A 24,998-nucleotide genomic window follows, 5' to 3' on the forward strand; every position below is an offset into this window, starting at 1 on the left:
AACGGTCGGCGCCGGAGCCCGATAACATCGTCGGGGACGAAGACGATCTAGCGAGCGCCGAAGACTCAGACCGAGACGACGGACAATACTCGGAGCCCGACTCCTAACATTACCCCGAAAAGGAAGAACTAATCGTCGATCTCGAAGACTATGATCACGACATCGTAGCAGTTGAAGATGACTCCGATGACGGCGAGGGGCGAACCGTGAGTACACCGCCCCATATAGACACTACACCTCTATCAGAGACTCCGGTTGAGGCATCGCCAGCAGGCCTTAGCCGAGACTAACAACCTCGTTCTACAGCCCCGCCATATCGCCTGGCTAAGAACATATCGAAAGAGCCCTCTGAGACACTTCACACGACATCGGTTCCATCGAGACCGAAACTTGTTGACAATGCGGTCTTTGGACCGAATTACGTCGAACCGAAGGTATCGAAGCCTAAGGTGTCGACCCAAAGGCCACAGTACCCTCGAAACCAAAAACCGTCGAGCCGACACCGAAGACAAGAGCAGTCGAGTCGAGCTCGAAGCCAAAACACGTCGATTCAACACAAAAACACGTCGAATCGACCCCCAAAAGGCACGTCGAATCGAGCAAATCAGCCTCCAGTATCGGCAAAGGAAACAAACCAGTCGACAACAGTACAAGTCCTATGCCCAAAACTAGCGTCAAACCAAAACAGAAACCAAAGGTGGACAAAAAGAAATCGGTCATGCCGAAAACCATTGACCCGAAAAAGGGCGTCGACTCGAAACAGCAGGCTCCAAAGCAACAAAAAGACTATCAAACCGACAACACCGCTCGGTCCGATAAAAGTTGTGAAGCCACCAAAAGACGTTCAACCAACAAAACCTGTTGAAAAACAACCGAAAGCGATACAACCACCTAAATCTGTCGAGGTGCCAAAAACCATTGACCCGAAAAAACAAAAAGCAAAGGTTGGAACAGCAAAACCAACAACTGTGGAGGAGGAGCTTCTTCACCCAGATCCCTCCACAGACAACCAGTCAAAAATCTACATTGATCCAAGAACTGGTAAAGTGACTGTCTATACTAAAAAGAAAAGGTCTCTACCAACAGAAGACCTTCCCAGGATCCCCCTAAAGAAGAAGAGAGACTGTGCTACCTCTCCTATCGTCTTTGAACCTATCACTCCTGCTATGCCTACTACTCTTTATACCCCAACCTCACCAACACGCTCTGATTACAACCCTGATGAGGATCAGGACACAGATGTAGGTTTTGGTTATCCACAAAACCCAGAAACCGAGCCAGACACACAGCCATGGGGCGCAGGAGGTGACCCAGACAATGAAGGAATTCTGCCATTACAGACCCTGCAGTATACCCTACTAAGCCATCACCCACAGAGGATACAGTTGCATTCAATTCTCTGTTAGATAGAGCAGCAACCTACCACAATGTAGAGATGCACTCTGATGCTGTTGAGGAGGACTTCCTCTTTGATACCCTCACAACATCTGAAAGACACGTTAAAACCCTCCCAATGTTAAAAGGGGTATTAAAACACGCAGGTGACATTTTTAAGGACACTGCTAGAGCCCGGGTTATAAACCCTCGAATTCAGAAGAAATGCAGAGCTGCACCTATAGATCCTACGTAAATCAAAGGACAGCTACCCCTAGATTCCTTGGTGGTGTCAAACGCACGTAAGCGTGCAAACTCAAAAACTACTGGTGAGGCTGCACCTCCAGACAAGGAATCTCAAATATTTGAGGCTTCAGGCAAAAGAGTGGCGGCAAACTCCTGGAGAATAGCCAACACACAGGCCTTGCTGGCCAGATATGATAGGGCGCACTACGACTGTTTGGAAGAAATTATCCAACACTTGCCTGATCCCTACAAACAGCAGGCAGATGAACTCATACAAGAGGGAAAGCTCATCACCAATGCATCCATTAAGTGTGCACTAGACGCGGCAGACACAGCTTCCAGATCCATTATTACCAGCTTGCTAATAAGGCGACATGCATGGCTCCGTATATCAGGCTTTAAGAATTAAGTCCAATCTACAATTCTTAATCAGCCAATTAACCCAGACTTCTTATTTGGTCCCGCTGTTGATTCCATTATGGACAAAATGAAAAAGGATGCAGAAACTGCAAAATCTATGGGAGCACTTCAGTCCCAACAACACCGGGGCTCCTTTCGTCGCTCCAATTATAGAGGAGGAGCGCAAGGAACATCACAGCAATCCTCCAACTACAAATCAAACACACAATCCACATATATCAAAAACACCAGCAGGAGTGGTTATAGAGGAAACAATACCAAAGGCAGGGGCCGTGGAGGCAATGCAAATAGATCCTCCACTAACACAAAGGAGTGACTTCTTGACACACCCCCCAGACCACATAACACCAGTCGGGGGAAGAATACAACAATTTCAACAAGTCTGGTTAAATATCACCACAGACAAGTGGGTCAGGCAAATTATCCATCATGGCTATTGCCTAGAGCTCACCTCAACTCCACCTAACATACCACCCGTGCACCGGCCAATGTCACAAGAACATTTAACGTTACTTCAGCAAGAGGTTATCAGTATGCTGCAAAAGGGGGCCATAGAATCAGTCCCACTGCAACATCAGGGAACAGGAGTATACTATCTATACTTCCTAATTCCAAGAAATGATGGGTCTCTCAGACCAATATTGGACCTCAGGCCCCTCAACCTCTACATTCTGTCAGAGCATTTTCACATGCTCACTCTCCAGCAAGTCTTACCATTGCTTCTCCAGGGAGACTTCCTAGCAACTTTAGACCTCAAAGATGCATACTTTCATATACCAATACACCCTGCTTACAGAAAGTATTTGAGGTTCACCATTCAAGGGCAACACTACCAATTCAAGGTCCTGCCATTTGGGGTAACAACAGCTCCAAGAGTGTTCACCAAATGTCTAGCTATGGTAGCAGCACATCTCAGAAGGCAACACATACACTTGTACCCTTATCTGGGCGACTGGCTAATACACGCACCAACAGCCCAGCAATGTGCCGACAACATGTCAAAGACCATACACCTACTGCACAGCTTAGGATTCTCACTAAACTACCCAAAGTCACACCTACAACCCTCCCACGTCCAACAGTACCTGGGAGCAACAATAGATACACTGTCAGCAAAAGCATATCCCAACACAGCATGGGCCCAGGGAATGCAGACACTGATACAAAAGTTCAGACCCCAACACTCACTACAAGCTCGAGTGTTTATGCAGCTGATAGGCATGATGGCCTTGTGCATATTCATAGTCCCTCACGCCAGACTACATATGCGTCCGCTACAAGAGTGCCTAGCAAGGCAGAGGAACCAGGGTCACGGGCAATTAAAAGACCTAGGGCCAGATGTAGGAGCCCTAATACCGGTCGGTAACGGACGATTTCGGCCGTTACCGAACGGTATTTGGCTTTTGAGATGTAGGGGGCCTATTCGGTAATTTTAACGATTCGGTAAAATACCGAATCGGTATATTTACCGAATCGGTAATTCCATATGTAGCTGGCACTCCTAAGAGTGCCACATGCCCTTAAGAGTCGGTATTTTACCACACAATCCTATTGTGTGGTAAAATACCGAATTCAGGTGCCGCATGCACATCTGTGCATGCACACCTGGGCCATGTGACACACAGACATGCCCTTAGGGCATGTATGTGTGCCACATGTCACACAAGCCTGTACTTGGGGTGCTAGATGGTGTCAAAGTAACATTCCCTGCACCCTTGCAGGATTCGGTATTTCCCATTGATTCCTATGGGCTTCAAGGCCCATAGGAATTACCGAATCGGTAAATACCGAATCTTACAGATTCTGTAATTGTGTTTAAAAAATTACCTACATCTGCCTCCTTCTAATTTACCGATTCATAAATACCGAATCAGTAAAATTCGGTATTTATGAATCTGTAAATTAGATTTACCTGCATCTAGCCCTTGATGTTGGTGACCAGTCGTGCATACAACTCTCTGCATTGGTGGAATCCACCGAACCTTTTCAAAGGTCGACTGTTCCAAGAGCCTGTCCCACAAATAGTGCTAACAGCGGACGCATCCCTACTAGGATGGGGAGCCCATTTCCTACACTACACAGTACAGGGACTCTCGACTTTACAGCAGAAGAAAATGCATATCAATCTCCTAGAATTGATGGCCATCTTTCTAGCCCTAAAAGCTTTCGGTAAACACTTACGCAACAAAGCTGTGTTGATCCGGACGGACAACATGACAGCTATGTATTACATTCAGAAACAGGGAGGAACACACTCGCCACAGCTGTCGCATCTAGCTCAGGCAATGTGGAAATGGGCCATTCAATGGAACATCTTTCTCATGGCAGAACACCTCCCAGGCAAGGACAACCAAGTGGCCGACCTCCTAAGCAGGCACAGCCAACAGATGCACAAATGGGAAATTCACCCCAAAGTGCTCCAACCCTTCTTCCGGAAGTGGGGACATCCGGAAATAGATCTGTTTGCCACAAGCAACAACGCAAAATGCCAGTACTTTGCCGCCAGGTTCCCACATCCGCAGTCGCAAGGCAATGCGATATGGATGAACTGGTCAGGCAAATTTGCGTACGCTTTTCCCCAGCTCCACTAATACCGCTGGTGGCACGCAAAATGCGCCAACATTCGCTGACACTAATCCTAGTTGCTCCCCCGTGGGCGAGGCAACCATGGTACACGACGTTCCTAGAACTGTCAGTGGTGCCTCATCAAAGACTGCGACTAACACCCAGTCTTCTAACGCAGAACCATGGCGAAATCCAACACCCAGATCCCCAACAGCTCAACCTAGCGATCTGGCTCCTGAAATCCTAGAATTTGGGTACCTCAACTTGCCTCCAGACTGCATGAATATTATCAAAGAGGCAAGGAAACCCACTACCAGAGCATGCTATGCAGCAAAGTGGAAACGCTTCGTAATTTACTGTAATAACAATGACATTAACCCACTTGATGCGTCCACTCAAAACATCATTTGCTACCTATTGCACCTCCAACGTTGCAATTTAGCTTTTTCTACCATCATAATACACCTGGCTGCGTTAGCAGGATATTTGCAACACAGGCAACACCTTTCACTGTTCAGGGTGCCAGCAATTAAAGCGTTTATGGAAGGACTTAAACGCGTAATCCCTCCAAGACACCCACCATCACCAGTCTGAAATCTAAACGATGTTTCAACCAGACTAATGGGACCACCCTTTGAGCCACTGCACTCAGGCGAACTACAATTTCTTACTTGGAAGGTGGCTTTCCTTATTGCCATTACTTCGCTTCGAAGAGTTAGTGAGCTGCAAGCCCTAACTATTTAAGAGCCATTCATTCAGGTACATGCAAATAGAGTAGTTCTTAGAACAAACCCTAAGTTCATGCTAAAGGTGGTATCCCATTTTCATATAAATCAAACTATAGAACTGCCAGTGTTCTTTCAGAACCCACAAACAGTAGCTGAAAGGGCCTTGCATACCCTTGATGCCAAAAGAGCTCTGCTATATTACATAGACAGAACCAAAACATTTCGAAAGACAAAACAATTGTTTGTTGCCTTCTCACCACAACACAAGGGTAACCCTATCCGGTATAGCCAGATGGATAGTTAAGTGCATACAAATATGTTATATAAAGGCAAAACGCACCTTAACAGTCCCCCCTAGAGCGCATCACACACGCAAGCTAGGGGCATCCATGGCTTTCCTAGGAAATATTTTATGCAGAGAATACTGAACCTCAGTAAGGACCTATATTTCTTTTTTACATTGAATCAATCTCAACATTTTTAGAGGATGCCAAAGAGAGAACTATAAAGTATTATTCAAAATAGATTTATTAATTTTCTTCACATTTTTATAAAAAGATTTTTAGACACATTTTATCAACTAAATCAGTCATTGTGTACTCAACCAAATTTTGCTCTAATTTACAAACATACTTTTCATGACATGGAAAACATTAAGTTAAAAATGCCCTCTAATAACAACTACACTGATCATACACACAGACATACTAACATACCAGTCATACTGTCATCTATTCTAAAACTGACTCATACAAAAGACTAATTTATACACAACAATAGACTAATACATTTGACAATTCTGAGGTGTGCTGTGCAGAATACACTAGAGACACAAGATGGTATAGTTCTGCTAGTTATGGTGGATTTAACTAGTTTGTATCCGTGACAGCTGATGTTAGGCCGACGTACGTTTCGGTGAGAGCCACCTTCCTCAGGGCCAGAGAACATAGACAATAATGTATTACACAGAGATTAAAAAGGGTATTCGAGGGCGTCATACAATTCTTCTGCAAAAAATAAGTGCATAGGAAAAAACATATAAATATCAATTTATCTATTGCATGTTTAGCAGTCTCAAGCAGTGGCATCATTAATTACACATATTTACATTTTTACAAATTACTAATGAGAGCTCATAGCTAGCACATACTCCTTAAGTGGAAGTGAGAGTTCAACAGATCAAGGTTTCAACAGTGGGAGAGGAAAGAAGACACAGGTCCTGGTTATTCCCTTTCAGTATTTAAGCACACAAAGAGTGATATAGTTAGGTGCATGCAGTGTTTATGGAGTATCTATTGAGAAGTGCTCGGTATTAGCAGCAAGGCGGATTAACATTACCAGTGGTGCGGTTTTGGTAGTCACTGAGAATGTATATTGGTACAGATCCTGGACAGTCTATGGTTTTAGACAAGAACTACAAAACAGAAAGGAAATGATGTAACCATCTGTTATGATGCAATAGCATAAAAGTAGATGACTATGAGGTTGCGCTATATTACCTATATTTATGTCGAAGGATTTACTGTGTTAGATAGACCAGTTTTTTCCAAGGGGCGAAGGGCTTCCGCATAGATAGCGTGTGTTCTGTGTGGACAAAAAGCATCTCTTATTTAATGATTGGCCAGGCATGTCACAGCAAGAAAATCTGTGCAGGATGTTTGCAATGATTACCTGGTTTTTATATAATTTCGTTTGATGGTATGTCTTCAACTTCCGCCTTTGAGTTATGTACTGGAAAAAATAATAAGATAGGCTTGTTTCGCTCCATTTCATTACATTTGGACATACCCTGAGTTAATTGAATTCTTTAAAACGGGGCTTTCTGATAGTAGTTCTAGAGGGCAGCTTCATACCCTATGTCTAATATAGCGCTACAGAGTTTAACAACGCATTGCAGACGCAATGGTAGTAACTTATGTTAATAAGGTTATGTTGCTGTGTGGCCAAAAAGCTGTTTTGATCTTTCCCTATTTATAAAGAAATAAGCATGGTGCTTGGCCAAACGGTATCTAAATGACAGGTTCACATTTTAACAGGGCTTGTTTTTACAATGACTGCGCCCCCGGAGGGGTGACAAAACAAAGTGCGTCCCGTAAAACTCCCGTTAAGGTCTTACCTTATATATTTGCTATTAGCTTGCCGCTGCGGTGGATTTTAGAGTTCATGGACCAAACTATGCCAAGCCCTAAAAAGTAATGATAAATTGCTGTGAGACGCTTGGCGCGATGTAGATGCTGCAAGCGTTTCCCTTAGTGGCACGATGCTGAAAATAGCACGATGTGAAAGTGAGTGTCGCGCCATGAAACCGGGCGGTTTTGCAAAGATCTCCGACTGCAGTGGTATTTAAGATTTTTTACAAGGGGCTAACTGACAAGTTATGTTAAAACCGGGCTGGGCAGATATCAAACTTAGGCATTAAGTGCTACGGCATTTTGTAGGTATTTTATCTGCAAAGTGGGGCGTATCTGCAGAGCAGATTCTTACCTGGTCTAGACTTGGCAGTTTGCGCGATCGGGGGTTCTTGTGACTGCTCCCAGGGAGAGAGGTGTTTGTGAATGTAAGGAATATTTATACTAGGGCACTTCACTGATTACACTCAGGTGGGGAAGCATAGACAGGGAAACAGGACTCCTGTTTTGCATTTTTTTGCAAGTGAGAAGGGCGGGCATAAAGATAGTAGAAGGACTGCTTCAGGGTTGTCTACACTGGGGCGGCCATATTGAAACTATTTTTCTTCATTTGCGTCCAAATTGATAAAAAGGACTATAATCCATGTAGAAAATTCGTCGTGTGCTGGTATTACACGGTTGGTTACGAAAATGCTCTGATTTATGAGGGATTGCAGCGTGGGAGCACCTGTAATTAGTCTATTTATCCAAAAGTGGGGATATTAAAAATCAAATTACAGAGACACTGGATTTATCAAAGAGTAACTATCCAAGAGATTTCCTCATTGTGCCCAAAGCGAACAGTGTTACATAGGTGGATCCAAAAAGTTTCACGTTTTTTACGAAAAACTATGGGGTCTTTGCCAGGCGGTGTGTGAACATGTTCTAAAATCTGCCACCGCAGATCTGTTTCTTTGTGGCCATATTGGACAAAGTGGGAAACCATTGGAGCATTTGTTTTTTGCGTTCTGATTGCAGATTTATGCTCCGAGAGTCTAATACGGAATTCTCTAGATGTTTCACCTATATACCCAATGTCACAAGGACATTTGATAAGGTATATGACATTTTTAGTTCTGCAATTTGTCATTTCTTTTAGTTTTCCATGTTTTTGTCCATAGGTCCATGTTTCACCAGGTATTATCTGGTCACAAGCGTGGCAGTTACCACATCTATGGTTACCAATGGGTAATGGATTACCATCAATGGTTTTCTGTTTGTTTGTCTCCTTGTTTTTACACCTACTATGTACCAGTTTGTCTCGCAAATTCTGATTTCTTCTAAAGGCCAGGATGGGTTTGCTCAGTTTCTCTTCCTGATCGTTGGTATTCAATATCTTCCAGTTGTTATGGATCACCTTCCTTATTTTGTTGTTAATAGTGGAGTGGTTCAGGACACACACAAGTTTTTGTTCGTTGGATTTCGAGGTTGGATTTAGGAGGACATCTCTATTATAGTATTTTGCTCTTTTCATAGCATTACGGATAAGACGTTTGGGATATCCTCTCACCAGCAAGCGTTCTGCTAATTGGTTGGCATGTGTCGTGAAGTCCTTCATGGACGTGCAGTTCCTTTTTATTCGTAGGAATTCACCAAACGGTATGGAGTCCTTTTGACAGTTAGGATGGTAGCTGCCATGTTCCAAGATGGTATTTTTGGCTGTGGGTTTCCGATATAGTTCGACTGCCAGTTCTCCGTTTGCATGTCTTATCCATATGTCTAGGAATTCCACTTTATCTGATGAGTAGTTTTGAGTAAATCTCAGATTTATGTCCGCCAGGTTGAGCCATTCTATGAATTCCTTTAACAGTTCTTCCGTTCCTGACCAAATAAAAAACACGTCGTCAATGAATCTGTGCCATCTAGATATGTTCTCATAAAAGGGCGCAATTTCATTGTAGATATTCTTGCGTTCAAATTCTCCCATATATATATTGGCTATGCTGGGGGCACAAGAGGCCCCCATACTGACTCCTTTTATTTGATGGTATACTTCATTGCCAAATTCAAAGTAGTTATTTTGTAGAACTATTCTCAAACAGTCTAGAATAAAAGTGTCAGGTCTGGAACCTGGTGTTCTTGCCAGTAATGCTGCCACTGATTCTATTGCTTTGTCTTGTGGGATATTAGTATATAGCGATTCTATATCGCATGTCACAAGCAGTTGGGAAGCACTGTTAAATGGAGAATGTTCAAGGACTTTGATCATGTGCCCCGTGTCCTTGATGTAGGAGGCATAAGTAGTGGTAAGAGGGCACAGGAAGGAGTCTAAGTATTTTGAGATGGGTTCCGTGCTGGAATTTATAGAAGCCACTATCGGTCTTAGGGGTGGATTTGTTGTGTTCTTGTGTGTTTTGGGAACTCCGTAGATGGCAGGTACCACTGGATGTAAATTAATGAGGTAGTCCATTTCTTTCTGGCAGATATGTCCATCCACAAAGGCTTTGGACACCATAGTCTTTATCTCTTCTGACAGGTTGGTAAGTGATCGTCTATTTGCTCTTCTGTAATGTTCTTCCACTCCTAACATCTGGTTGATTTTGTCAGCATATTGATTAGTGTTCATGACTACTATCCCTCCTGCTTTATCACAAGGTTTTATTGTGATGTCATGATTTTCTTGTAAATTCTTCAAGGCTAGTCTCTCCTCTTTTGCTAGATTAGTAGGAGGCATGGGGATATATTTCAAAATTCTCTCTATTTCATTCAGAACACTCTTTTCAAAAATTGCGACTTCTGGTCCAAGCATGTCCAGCGTTGGAGTGAAAGTAGACGGAGGGTGGCAGCCTGATAAGTTCTCCTCTTCTTCACCTGCATCTCTGTTGGCAAAACATTTTTTTAATCTGATCTTTCTGAAAAAGGAGAAGATGTCTTGATGGATTTGGAATCTGTTCGCCCCAGTACTTGGTACATATGACAATCCTTTGCTTAGAACTTTTACTTCTTCTGATGATAAGATGTCAGAAGAGAGATTAAATATTGGTATAGATGTTTTGTCATGTTTTTTTATTGTTTCCAATATTGTTGTCGTCTTGTTTGGACATATGGCTGTGGATGTGGAGGGTTCGGTTGTTGGTATGGCATCGGTTGTTGGTATTGATTCTGATTCGTTGTTGGGTAGCGAGGTCTGCCTCGCCCCCTGCCCCTCGATAAAAAAGGATGTCTAGGGCCACGATTCGGTCTTCCTGAAAATTGGCCCCTTTGGTTATGATTAGCAAAGCCATAGTCATAATCCTCTTCTGTTGCTATTCCTTCCTGTTCTGAGTCTGAGGAGTTGGTGTTAGAGAAGGTTTGAAATCTGACCTTTTTGTTAAATCTGGGGTTGTGGTAGGTCTGATCATAAGATCTGCTTCCTTCAGCTAGATCTTCTTGTTGTTGTGTATAGAAATCTTGTTTTAGATAAGGGTAAATTTTCTCTTGAGCGAACCAGCGGACATCTTTCCTTAACTTATCCATTTTCTTTTTTATTAAATAGGTGTCAAATTCTTCTATCTCTTCATTTATTTCCTGAAGAGTTTTTTTTGCATCTTCTAAGGATGGATTTGCTTTTAATTTCTCTTCTAGCTCATGGATTTCCTTCTGTAGTGCTTCTAGCATGTCTTTCACAGTGTTTATAATGAGGAGCATCCAGTCGCGTGAGCAACGATTCGCTATGAGGGACCAACGCTCTAAGAAGCTGCGAACCTCTACAAATAGGGCTGGCATGTTCCTAACTCTAAGCCCTATGGGGATTGCTCCTGCCTTTAAATATTCTCCCATGAAAAAGGCATGTGACTCCATTCTTTTTGCTTTCTTTTTTAAGTTTAACAGTTTTAGCCAATCTGTGTTGGTTGTAGGTGTGCTGATGTTATTGGTCTTATTACCACCTGTAATTTGGTCCATCATAGTTAAAAAATCCTCATCGGAGAAACCAAATGTTTTTAGGTTATCCATGTTACTTAAATGAAGAGTGGAGGGAGTGCTAGAGATGTAATTTGCACTATTACTTTGAAGAGATGATAACTGTGGGAGAGTGAAGGATATGAGGAAGAAGAAAGGTATAGTTGTCAACTATACCTTTCTTCTTCCCCATATCCTAACATGGATAACCTAAAAACATTTGGTTTCTCCGATGAGGATTTTTTAACTATGATGGACCAAATTACAGGTGGTAATAAGACCAATAACATCAGCACACCTACAACCAACACAGATTGGCTAAAACTGTTAAACTTAAAAAAGAAAGCAAAAAGAATGGAGTCACATGCCTTTTTCATGGGAGAATATTTAAAGGCAGGAGCAATCCCCATAGGGCTTAGAGTTAGGAACATGCCAGCCCTATTTGTAGAGGTTCGCAGCTTCTTAGAGCGTTGGTCCCTCATAGCGAATCGTTGCTCACGCGACTGGATGCTCCTCATTATAAACACTGTGAAAGACATGCTAGAAGCACTACAGAAGGAAATCCATGAGCTAGAAGAGAAATTAAAAGCGAATCCATCCTTAGAAGATGCAAAAAAAACTCTTCAGGAAATAAATGAAGAGATAGAAGAATTTGACACCTATTTAATAAAAAAGAAAATGGATAAGTTAAGGAAAGATGTCCGCTGGTTCGCTCAAGAGAAAATTTACCCTTATCTAAAACAAGATTTCTATACACAACAACAAGAAGATCTAGCTGAAGGAAGCAGATCTTATGATCAGACCTACCACAACCCCAGATTTAACAAAAAGGTCAGATTTCAAACCTTCTCTAACACCAACTCCTCAGACTCAGAACAGGAAGGAATAGCAACAGAAGAGGATTATGACTATGGCTTTGCTAATCATAACCAAAGGGGCCAATTTTCAGGAAGACCGAATCGTGGCCCTAGACATCCTTTTTTATCGAGGGGCAGGGGGCGAGGCAGACCTCGCTACCCAACAACGAATCAGAATCAATACCAACAACCGATGCCATACCAACAACCGAACCCTCCACATCCACAGCCATATGTCCAAACAAGACGACAACAATATTGGAAACAATAAAAAAACATGACAAAACATCTATACCAATATTTAATCTCTCTTCTGACATCTTATCATCAGAAGAAGTAAAAGTTCTAAGCAAAGGATTGTCATATGTACCAAGTACTGGGGCGAACAGATTCCAAATCCATCAAGACATCTTCTCCTTTTTCAGAAAGATCAGATTAAAAAAATGTTTTGCCAACAGAGATGCAGGTGAAGAAGAGGAGAACTTATCAGGCTGCCACCCTCCGTCTACTTTCACTCCAACGCTGGACATGCTTGGACCAGAAGTCGCAATTTTTGAAAAGAGTGTTCTGAATGAAATAGAGAGAATTTTGAAATATATCCCCATGCCTCCTACTAATCTAGCAAAAGAGGAGAGACTAGCCTTGAAGAATTTACAAGAAAATCATGACATCACAATAAAACCTTGTGATAAAGCAGGAGGGATAGTAGTCATGAACACTAATCAATATGCTGACAAAATCAACCAGATGTTAGGAGTGGAAGAACATTACAGAAGAGCAAATAGACGATCACTTACCAACCTGTCAGAAGAGATAAAGACTATGGTGTCCAAAGCCTTTGTGGATGGACATATCTGCCAGAAAGAAATGGACTACCTCATTAATTTACATCCAGTGGTACCTGCCATCTACGGAGTTCCCAAAACACACAAGAACACAACAAATCCACCCCTAAGACCGATAGTGGCTTCTATAAATTCCAGCACGGAACCCATCTCAAAATACTTAGACTCCTTCCTGTGCCCTCTTACCACTACTTATGCCTCCTACATCAAGGACACGGGGCACATGATCAAAGTCCTTGAACATTCTCCATTTAACAGTGCTTCCCAACTGCTTGTGACATGCGATATAGAATCGCTATATACTAATATCCCACAAGACAAAGCAATAGAATCAGTGGCTGCATTACTGGCAAGAACACCAGGTTCCAGACCTGACACTTTTATTCTAGACTGTTTGAGAATAGTTCTACAAAATAACTACTTTGAATTTGGCAATGAAGTATACCATCAAATAAAAGGAGTCAGTATGGGGGCCTCTTGTGCCCCCAGCATAGCCAATATATATATGGGAGAATTTGAACGCAAGAATATCTACAATGAAATTGCGCCCTTTTATGAGAACATATCTAGATGGCACAGATTCATTGACGACGTGTTTTTTATTTGGTCAGGAACGGAAGAACTGTTAAAGGAATTCATAGAATGGCTCAACCTGGCGGACATAAATCTGAGATTTACTCAAAACTACTCATCAGATAAAGTGGAATTCCTAGACATATGGATAAGACATGCAAACGGAGAACTGGCAGTCGAACTATATCGGAAACCCACAGCCAAAAATACCATCTTGGAACATGGCAGCTACCATCCTAACTGTCAAAAGGACTCCATACCGTTTGGTGAATTCCTACGAATAAAAAGGAACTGCACGTCCATGAAGGACTTCACGACACATGCCAACCAATTAGCAGAACGCTTGCTGGTGAGAGGATATCCCAAACGTCTTATCCGTAATGCTATGAAAAGAGCAAAATACTATAATAGAGATGTCCTCCTAAATCCAACCTCGAAATCCAACGAACAAAAACTTGTGTGTGTCCTGAACCACTCCACTATTAACAACAAAATAAGGAAGGTGATCCATAACAACTGGAAGATATTGAATACCAACGATCAGGAAGAGAAACTGAGCAAACCCATCCTGGCCTTTAGAAGAAATCAGAATTTGCGAGACAAACTGGTACATAGTAGGTGTAAAAACAAGGAGACAAACAAACAGAAAACCATTGATGGTAATCCATTACCCATTGGTAACCATAGATGTGGTAACTGCCACGCTTGTGACCAGATAATACCTGGTGAAACATGGACCTATGGACAAAAACATGGAAAACTAAAAGAAATGACAAATTGCAGAACTAAAAATGTCATATACCTTATCAAATGTCCTTGTGACATTGGGTATATAGGTGAAACATCTAGAGAATTCCGTATTAGACTCTCGGAGCATAAATCTGCAATCAGAACGCAAAAAACAAATGCTCCAATGGTTTCCCACTTTGTCCAATATGGCCACAAAGAAACAGATCTGCGGTGGCAGATTTTAGAACATGTTCACACACCGCCTGGCAAAGACCCCATAGTTTTTCGTAAAAAACGTGAAACTTTTTGGATCCACCTATGTAACACTGTTCGCTTTGGGCACAATGAGGAAATCTCTTGGATAGTTACTCTTTGATAAATCCAGTGTCTCTGTAATTTGATTTTTAATATCCCCACTTTTGGATAAATAGACTAATTACAGGTGCTCCCACGCTGCAATCCCTCATAAATCAGAGCATTTTCGTAACCAACCGTGTAATACCAGCACACGACGAATTTTCTACATGGATTATAGTCCTTTTTATCAATTTGGACGCAAATGAAGAAAAATAGTTTCAATATGGCCGCCCCAGTGTAGACAACCCTGAAGCAGTCCTTCTACTATCTTTATGCCCGCCCTTCTCACTTGCAAAAAAATGCAAAACAGGAGTCCTGTTTCCCTGTCTATGCTTCCCCACCTGAGTGTAATCAGTGAAGTGCCCTAGTATAAATATTCCTTACATTCACAAACACCTCTCTCCCTGGGAGCAGTCACAAGAACCCCCGATCGCGCAAACTGCCAAGTCTAGACCAGGTAAGAATCTGCTCTGCAGATACGCCCCACTTTGCAGATAAAATACCTACAAAATGCCGTAGCACTTAATGCCTAAGTTTGATATCTGCCCAGCCCGGTTTTAACATAACTTGTCAGTTAGCCCCTTGTAAAAAATCTTAAATACCACTGCAGTCGGAGATCTTTGCAAAACCGCCCGGTTTCATGGCGCGACACTCACTTTCACATCGTGCTATTTTCAGCATCGTGCCACTAAGGGAAACGCTTGCAGCATCTACATCGCGCCAAGCGTCTCACAGCAATTTATCATTACTTTTTAGGGCTTGGCATAGTTTGGTCCATGAACTCTAAAATCCACCGCAGCGGCAAGCTAATAGCAAATATATAAGGTAAGACCTTAACGGGAGTTTTACGGGACGCACTTTGTTTTGTCACCCCTCCGGGGGCGCAGTCATTGTAAAAACAAGCCCTGTTAAAATGTGAACCTGTCATTTAGATACCGTTTGGCCAAGCACCATGCTTATTTCTTTATAAATAGGGAAAGATCAAAACAGCTTTTTGGCCACACAGCAACATAACCTTATTAACATAAGTTACTACCATTGCGTCTGCAATGCGTTGTTAAACTCTGTAGCGCTATATTAGACATAGGGTATGAAGCTGCCCTCTAGAACTACTATCAGAAAGCCCCGTTTTAAAGAATTCAATTAACTCAGGGTATGTCCAAATGTAATGAAATGGAGCGAAACAAGCCTATCTTATTATTTTTTCCAGTACATAACTCAAAGGCGGAAGTTGAAGACATACCATCAAACGAAATTATATAAAAACCAGGTAATCATTGCAAACATCCTGCACAGATTTTCTTGCTGTGACATGCCTGGCCAATCATTAAATAAGAGATGCTTTTTGTCCACACAGAACACACGCTATCTATGCGGAAGCCCTTTGCCCCTTGGAAAAAACTGGTCTATCTAACACAGTAAATCCTTCGACATAAATATAGGTAATATAGCGCAACCTCATAGTCATCTACTTTTATGCTATTGCATCATAACAGATGGTTACATCATTTCCTTTCTGTTTTGTAGTTCTTGTCTAAAACCATAGACTGTCCAGGATCTGTACCAATATACATTCTCAGTGACTACCAAAACCGCACCACTGGTAATGTTAATCCGCCTTGCTGCTAATACCGAGCACTTCTCAATAGATACTCCATAAGCACTGCATGCACCTAACTATATCACTCTTTGTGTGCTTAAATACTGAAAGGGAATAACCAGGACCTGTGTCTTCTTTCCTCTCCCACTGTTGAAACCTTGATCTGTTGAACTCTCACTTCCACTTAAGGAGTATGTGCTAGCTATGAGCTCTCATTAGTAATTTGTAAAAATGTAAATATGTGTAATTAATGATGCCACTGCTTGAGACTGCTAAACATGCAATAGATAAATTGATATTTATATGTTTTTTCCTATGCACTTATTTTTTGCAGAAGAATTGTATGACGCCCTCGAATACCCTTTTTAATCTCTGTGTAATACATTATTGTCTATGTTCTCTGGCCCTGAGGAAGGTGGCTCTCACCGAAACGTACGTCGGCCTAACATCAGCTGTCACGGATACAAACTAGTTAAATCCACCATAACTAGCAGAACTATACCATCTTGTGTCTCTAGTGTATTCTGCACAGCACACCTCAGAATTGTCAAATGTATTAGTCTATTGTTGTGTATAAATTAGTCTTTTGTATGAGTCAGTTTTAGAATAGATGACAGTATGACTGGTATGTTAGTATGTCTGTGTGTATGATCAGTGTAGTTGTTATTAGAGGGCATTTTTAACTTAATGTTTTCCATGTCATGAAAAGTATGTTTGTAAATTAGAGCAAAATTTGGTTGAGTACACAATGACTGATTTAGTTGATAAAATGTGTCTAAAAATCTTTTTATAAAAATGTGAAGAAAATTAATAAATCTATTTTGAATAATACTTTATAGTTCTCTCTTTGGCATCCTCTAAAAATGTTGAGATTGATTCAATGTAAAAAAGAAATATAGGTCCTTACTGAGGTTCAGTATTCTCTGCATAATTTGTCTCTCCCCCCTCGGGACCTAAACCTACTAGGGAGAACTCTTTCTCACCTTATTTCCTAGGAAATATTCCTTTACATGAAATTTGCAGAGCAGCCACATGGTCAACCACACATACATTTACAAAACACTATTGTGCAGACGTACATTCAAAACCGCAAGCTGCTGTAGGACAGGCTGAACTCAAACTCTTTTCCAGACTGCTTCAGCTGACACAGGTAGCCACCGCTAAGGGAGATACTGCTATACATTCTATGCACAGATATGAATTCAGCAGCCTACATGCCTCAAACGGAATATGCTACTTACCAGTATGCATCTGTTCTTGGCATGTAGGGCTGCTGACATTCATATCGCCCACCCGCCTCCCCGGTGCCTGTCGCAGCTGCAGCATTCATTCTTTGCATGGACATCTCTTACTGTACTATACTCCATCTCTGCCACAATGGCGAAAAACAATCTGGGGCTGGAGAGGATGCCCATGCGCACTGTAGTCCGAGGGAGCAGCAACCTATCTCCTGATACTTCGAAGACTCTTCCAGGACAACGATGTGCAATCATCTGGACCCAACACTAGGCGGCGATCTATGCACAGATATGAATGTCAGCAGCCCTACATGCCAAGAACAGATGCCTTCTGATGACGGGGGAAGGAGCCTGTGGCACGGGGCGCCCATACAGGTAGGCTTGGAGTTGTGCGATGTTCATAGACCTGAGTTCCCCCGATATGCCGGATCGGACCAGCCGCCTGCGAACCAGTCATGGATCCCGATGAGCCGTGTGGCCATGTAGTAGATGTAGGAAGGTGGATATCTGACTATGGTTGCACCCAACTTTTTGCCTGGTGTTTTGCTGGTTTTTCGACTTAGTTGAAAGAGGCCCTGCTATTCAGGACCCCAGGCCCACTGCTCTCTCTGTAAAATGGATTCCATGTACTCTAGGTACATATCTAATTGGATACGGAGTCACCTTATCAGCCCCCCTGTACAGTGTACCTTAGGTACCCAGGGCATAGGTGCACCCAGGGCCTACCAGGGGCTACATCATGTATTATGCCACCCCTGGCTGGCCACCCAAATCTGACACAACTGGCTCATCAATCAGCTGGGGCAAGGTGGTGTAATCACCCTTTGCTTTAGATATAGTATCCCTATATCTAACCCTAAAATGGACACATATATACCTATCAGTCACTCCTATGGCAGGTCTTATCAATCCTGAAGGCAGAGTGCTTGGAATTATGTGAGATGGTGCTCTGGCATGAGCTGAGCCCGTTTGCAGCTTGCGGAACCAAGTCCTAATAGCTGTTCCATGATAACGCTATAACATATACTCTTAAGTGCATTAATAACCTCGCGGTCAAATGCTAACTTTGGCATAGCATTATCAAAACATGTCGAGTAAGGTGTCATACGAATTGGAATACTACCCCCTCGCCAATTCTGGCGACGGGGGTAGCATTCCACCCTTCTAGAGGGACACGACATGTATGTAACTGTGAACCCCGGTTAAAGTTATCTCAAGCCTCAGCATCACAAAATGGATGCTGCCACCACAGACACAAGTCTGACCTCCTGCTGCTGGGAGTCCTTCCAGCGAGGGAGGCTTGGACAAAGGGTTTCCTGCCTTGGGAGGTGCTAGCACCACCCCAGACAGGATTTTGTGTATTAGGTAGGACAGGGCTGAAAGGAATGAGACATGCCTGGGGCACACAAGGTGTCCCTGTGCATACTCCGGTCTAAACCAGTTCCTGGGGCACTCCAGCCCCAGAGCTGGCGCACGACCGGACAAAGGATAGGGGGTGTAACCACCCCCCTTCCTGGTCCCACCCAGGGGAGGGACCTAGTCGTAGTGCAGCCCCCTTTAGCTGAATAAAGGTAGGAGCTGGTCCCATTCCAATAATCTTGACAACTTCCACGAAGAACTCTTGACCTTCGCCCTCCTGAATATCAGAAGACTGAAGAATCTCCCCTATGGTCAGGGAGTGACCATCCTGCTACGCAGGCACCATCAAGCTCCTGTGCGGTTTGCTGCAAGTCCTTCCTTCCTGGAACCCGACGACCCAGCTCGACGAGACCCGGACCTCCAGACTCCTCTGACCTCTACCCACATCCACAGCACAGCTGGGACCCGTGGGTGCGACGAGCAACTTGGAGACGGCCATCTTGAAGAAACCTGCACAGTGCTTCCAGCATGACCGCCGAGGGATCCACGACTGAGTGCACTGGGGTCTGAGAAGCCCCACACCGACGCAGCTCCTGCATCAAAGACCAGCCCCCCAGCATCCACGAGATCTGCGTGGGGCCCTTTTGCCTGGTTGCTGCTTTTCCTGTTGTCTGGTCACTTGCCGGCTGGCTAGTGACCTCTGAAACGACGACCCGAAGATTTCAACACTGCTGGTCTGGTCCCCCAGACTGGCCCTTGCTTCTTTGTAAAAGAGGAGCACCCCGGACCCTCCTGGTCCGCACCAGACGCCATCTTTGTTCCACCGTGTGGCTTGCACTTGCCAAGGCCTGTTGACCAGATCGACGATCCAACACCACCAACAGCAGCAGACTACGTGGGACAGCTCATGCCTCCAGCCTGGTCATAGAGAACAGCTCCTGGTCCGCGCAGCTACAGAGAGAAGTGTCCCCTCTTCCACCTGATCGCGGCAACAGCATCTGGTTCCCTCCTGGTTCCAGCACCGTCACTGGCTAGTGACCGAGACTCTGTCCCCTTCCCTTTCAGGACTTCTTCTTCCTAGTCCTATCCTTGGAACCACCGGACTCCTCCATCTGGCCGCCTGCCAGCAACTACTTGTTTCAGGCTTCATCAGGATCAACGCAGCAAACCCGACACCACTTCAGCCCTATTCACCCGCAGCCTGTGGGTTAGGTAACTAAAGCTTCTAGGTGCTGAAGTCAGTGTTCACTATCCTAGTGTTCAGGTCCACTGTTGTTTTTCCTCCATCCAGCCGGGTTCGTCCGGAATCCGTAACTCTTTAAACTGTAGCATCCATAGACGTTGGTACGCATCCCGCGTGAGAGTTTCCACTCTGCACGTGAGTCCCGTGGGCCTCCTGCTCCTTACTTACCTAGTTAGTAGCGTAGTCCCAGTGATCCTCCAGCCTCTGGATCTCCTTACAGTATTTTCTTTCCTCGCATTCCATTGTTTCTAGTATATGGTTTGTCGTGCCCCTAGGGCACCATTGTAAATCGTGCAACTTGAACGTATTTTTCCTAAGAGTTTGTCATGTGCTTAGCCCTCTGACCTCATAAAGAGTTCAGAGGTGTATGTTAGTTAATAAATACTTGTTTATTTTCATAACTACCTGTGTGGTGTCCTTTCACTTGGTATTCAAGGGGTTATATGTGGAAAAACAGCTGGCTTCACTTGCCAATAGAGTTTAGCCTAAGACTGCTTTGTCCATGCTACCATTAGGATAGCTGGTCTATAAGGTTGACTTACAACAAATCACCATAAGGGTTGTTTGGACTGATACAAGGTGATCACTAGAACTAGTGAGCATCATATATCAGGCCAACTTCTCACAGTAGAGGTAAAGGTTGGTCACCCCCATGCCCCTGTCGTAGGAGGGTATGCAGCAATGTGCTAGGGACATTCGCGGCCTGCCGCCCCCCCCCCCCCCCCAAATCGGGAAAGGACCCCATCCAATTCCTGAAACCAGCTACCTGGGAGAGGAACGGTAACGTTTTGTAAGATGAATAGGAAGCGGGTGAGGACCATCGTTTTAAAAAGAGCTGCCAAGGGGGTTGAGAGGGAAGGATTGCCATTTCCTAAGGTACGCCTTGGCCCTGGAGACCAGGGGGTGATGTTCAGGGCCCACTCGAGCTCTGGGAGAAGGGTGACCCACACCCCCAGGTACTTGAGTGATTACCTATGCAGCGGGATAGTCGCTTGCCAGTCGAAGCACACCGGGATGGGTGTAGGGGGACCAGTGTGGATTTCGCCGGGTTGAGCCTGATCCAGCGTCACTATATAAATTCTGTCTCTCTATAAACACCAATCTCTACCTGATACTCACCATACTAATCAAAACTAAGGCCCATTAAACAGAGACAGAAAAGTGAACAACTGAATCATGTGGCCTAATTAATCACACTATCAAAACTAAATATGTACATTATATACAACTGCAGTATAACATTTTATTCATAGGTAATCAAAGAAATCATTTAATTAGACCACTATGGTCAATGAATCAACTAATGGTAACGACTAAAATAATCAAGACCAGCTTGACGTTTTAAGTCTTTTATTTTTAAGTTTCAAAAGGTTCAGTTTCAAAATCTTTATTAGCTCATTTATTAATTTCAAACATTTTTAATAAATCAGTATTATCCATTAGTTTATTGGCACAAAAGGTCTGGCACTTCAAAATTGCACAAAATTAATGAATTAAAATAAACATCAACCTAATTCCCTATGTTAAGCTTTCTGACCTGAAAAGAAAGACCTATAAAAATGCATTTAGAATTCTTACGTGTCTAAAGGAAATCGGACAGCACTTCGCCCTCAGGAACAGTCAGCCCCGCTCCCTTCAATGGTCTGAGTTTTTATACACTTTCTACTCACTAATCTAACTAAACGATATACTTTAATAATTTCTAGCACCCTTAATGGTGGTTGTCTGTCAGACCACCATGAGGCCACCGCTTCCAAATATTGAAAATGACACACGTCATTGTCCATTGACATGAAGCGACACCGGCTTCCAAAAGTTTGCTACAGTATCCAAAGTCTTTCACTACTTCCTCCATAGCTCGGCCAAACCGTCCTTTGTCATTTCCTTGGCCTTGATTAAAGTCATTCAGAGCACAGTTCGCACAGAATTGCCTTTGCTTAATCTTCAGTTTATTTCAGAGAATAATTTTCGTGGAAAAGCTTCAACACGGCTGTGCTTGGCTCTGCTCTCAGTCAGGCTAATCAACATTTTCAAAACTAGGCCTCAAGCCTTTCTCTCGGGCTAGTATGCAAACTAACACAAAAGAATAATTAATACAAGAAAAGAGTCATTCTTTTACCTAACCTCTATTACTAATATTATCCCATTAGTAAAAATCACCTAGCAGAAGCACACAAAAAGCAGCACATTTATACTTTACCATCCTTCATAATGAGCAGCAGATTTCTTTATAAATCTGAAACGATAAAAGAAATACAAACACAACATAGATAACAACGTAACATAAACAATAGCACATATAAATTAAGCACATGCCATCAATAAATTAGCCGCATTAGTGTTGACAAAGACAATAGGACGAACAAAACAATATTAGTTATGTATTATAAAACGTACTTGCAAATGCAACAAGAGCACATTTATCAATAAACCTGCGTGTAATGCAATGATGAATTTTTAATCTAGATTAATTTAGTATAACAAACATTCAATAACACATTAATATATTAGTTCATGTTACAAGGAATTAACTTTGCGAGCCAGAATAAAATTAATTCTGAAACTCGCTCCATCAACTCCCTCATCTGGTGATTTCAAAATCACCAAACACCCAAAATTTAGAAAATTTTGAACCCAATTTAGAGACGTCACATTTTGAGTTCTTTCAGTATTAGTCTCCTTAAACCCCTGTTTCTGCTGTTTGCTCAACACTTTCAAACTGAGCCCTCCGCATTTCCTCTAACTCGTATTCCTTTTCTTATTCCTTTCTGAGTGTATAAATCCTCCTCTTTTCCTTCTGATGCTTCTTTCTCTTGTGAATCATGCAACTAATTATTATTTTTTATTTTTTTGGTGAACCTTTATTCGTCTTGCAATCAAATACAGGTACGGGCCTACAACCTTCTCGGCCCGCCGCGAAACAAGGTAAAAATGTAGCAATCAATACGAAGAATCAGAGCAGTGCAAAAGCCGGAACGACATGTACACAGGAGACAACACGTGGGCATACGGTCAGGTCCGAAATCAGGATTACAGAGGGTCATTTTTAGGTCGAGCCTGGAATACGCATCCGAAGGATGCGGTCCAGGTGGAGAACTATAGCTAGCTGACTCGGGGGAATGAAGGACAAGAAAGTGCCACGCGCTTCTCCTCGGCTGGATTTCACTGCGTGCACGCGCACCCACATTCACGCATGCGCACAGCCACACGCATACACAGCCACACGCATACACAGGCACACCCCCCCCGCGCACCTACACACACACCCCTTCCCCCCCCCTACAGTCACACACACACACACGCATACACACAGACTCCAAGACACATACACACACGCACGCTCACACACATACACAGCCCCCCGCCATCGCAGCTCAGCAACAAGGCGAAGCCCCACTCACCGGCTTCCTTGGTGCGGCGGCTCTCCTCATCGGCAGCTGCAGGGCCTGGCCTGGCAGTGGGACTCTTCCTCCCTCCTTCGGCACCGGGGCGCGGGGTAGGCTCCTGCCTGCTCCGGTGCTCCAAACAGCCGCGGCTCTTCCGTGGGAGGCGGGGTAGGCTCCCACCCTCCTACTTCCTGTTTCCGGTTGTCCCGCCCGGCCTGCCTGACTTCCTGGTCGCAGGCCGGCGGCGATGTTCCGTGTTTCAATTTCAACTTTAAACTCAAAATTATGAAGTCGCAAGCGTGTCTGAAAAATCTGTAAATATTTTCGCACCAGACACAAAAGCTAATATAAGCTGCTCCTTCAGTTGAGCCAGTAGCGCAGACCATAAGAAAGCTCACTGTCTACACATTAGAAATAAATATGTCGGTAGTCAATATTTTAGCTGCTCTTTCTTTGCGCGCAGATACTTACAACCCAGGAAAGTTTACCTTACACTCTCAAAGCCGACACCCGGTTACACAAAACATCTGCTGAAAGAAAGCATTTCTTCTAACTCCTGCCACTGTGGTCGCTGCACGCTTTTCCGGCAGGGCTTGTTAAGCAGTGTGATTAAATCAATAGATGCACACTGCCCCCGGGGTGTGGTGTGCAGCAGCCTGCTGTTTTTAACGAGTTGCACAGACCTCTACCCACCCAGTACCTACCACGCAGTGAAAAACAAAACCAGGTCCTGTGAGTTCACTAACAGTGTTCACAGTTCGTCTTGGCACTCTTCTCTTCGCAGGCAAAGGCAGCTTGACTCTGCACTGGTGACGACCAGCCCTCAACCTCTCACTGTGTTTAACTGCATCATGTTGGCCGGCCCGAGCTGCAGGCGGGCGGCGTGACCATGTAGCTCCTGAGCTCACATCGCGGGCGGCCGGGCTGGGCAGGGCACTGACCTGTGTAAATAAGTGACCATTGTTTTCGGCTGTCAAATCAGCAACATTGCGGGCAGTTCGTAATCAAAACAGAAACGGGTTGTTGATTTAGAACAAGCAAATGAAGCTCTGGGAAGTTAACAGTGTGTGTGCTTTTTCTAAAACAAAGTTCATTCATGTGCTTGTGATTTTCTGTGCTTTGAACCAATATGCTGTCCTGAACCAATGTACTTTTTAAATGAGGATGGATAGCTTGTTCACGTCCTCCCAGCGCTTCAAAATGCCCTGGTGTTTTGGTCTGTGTTTCGCCTACTGGTCAGCCTATTTTTTATTCCTGACAGTGACCTCAGACACGCCGCAACGCAGGAATTCAAACTTTTAACCTGAGAGCAGGGCAGATCAGTCTTTGTGAGTGGTGCAAACAGCAGCGTGCTGCGGGGCCGAGCAGCACCATGAATCCCCCCGGTCACCACGAACAAGTGAGTAAAACTCAGCAGATGGGCCAGTCAGC

The 24,998-nt window shown here is 43.7% G+C and overlaps 1 protein-coding gene across 2 annotated transcripts in view; it reads left to right on the forward strand.

Moving 5' to 3' along the window:
* The window catches only part of GNB4 (G protein subunit beta 4), a 699,556-nt gene that overhangs the window by 332,727 nt on the left and 341,831 nt on the right, over positions 1–24,998 (forward strand). The window lies entirely within an intron of this gene.

This window comes from Lissotriton vulgaris, chromosome 11, assembly GCF_964263255.1.
Source record: "Lissotriton vulgaris chromosome 11, aLisVul1.2, whole genome shotgun sequence".
NCBI lineage: Eukaryota > Metazoa > Chordata > Amphibia > Caudata > Salamandridae > Lissotriton > Lissotriton vulgaris.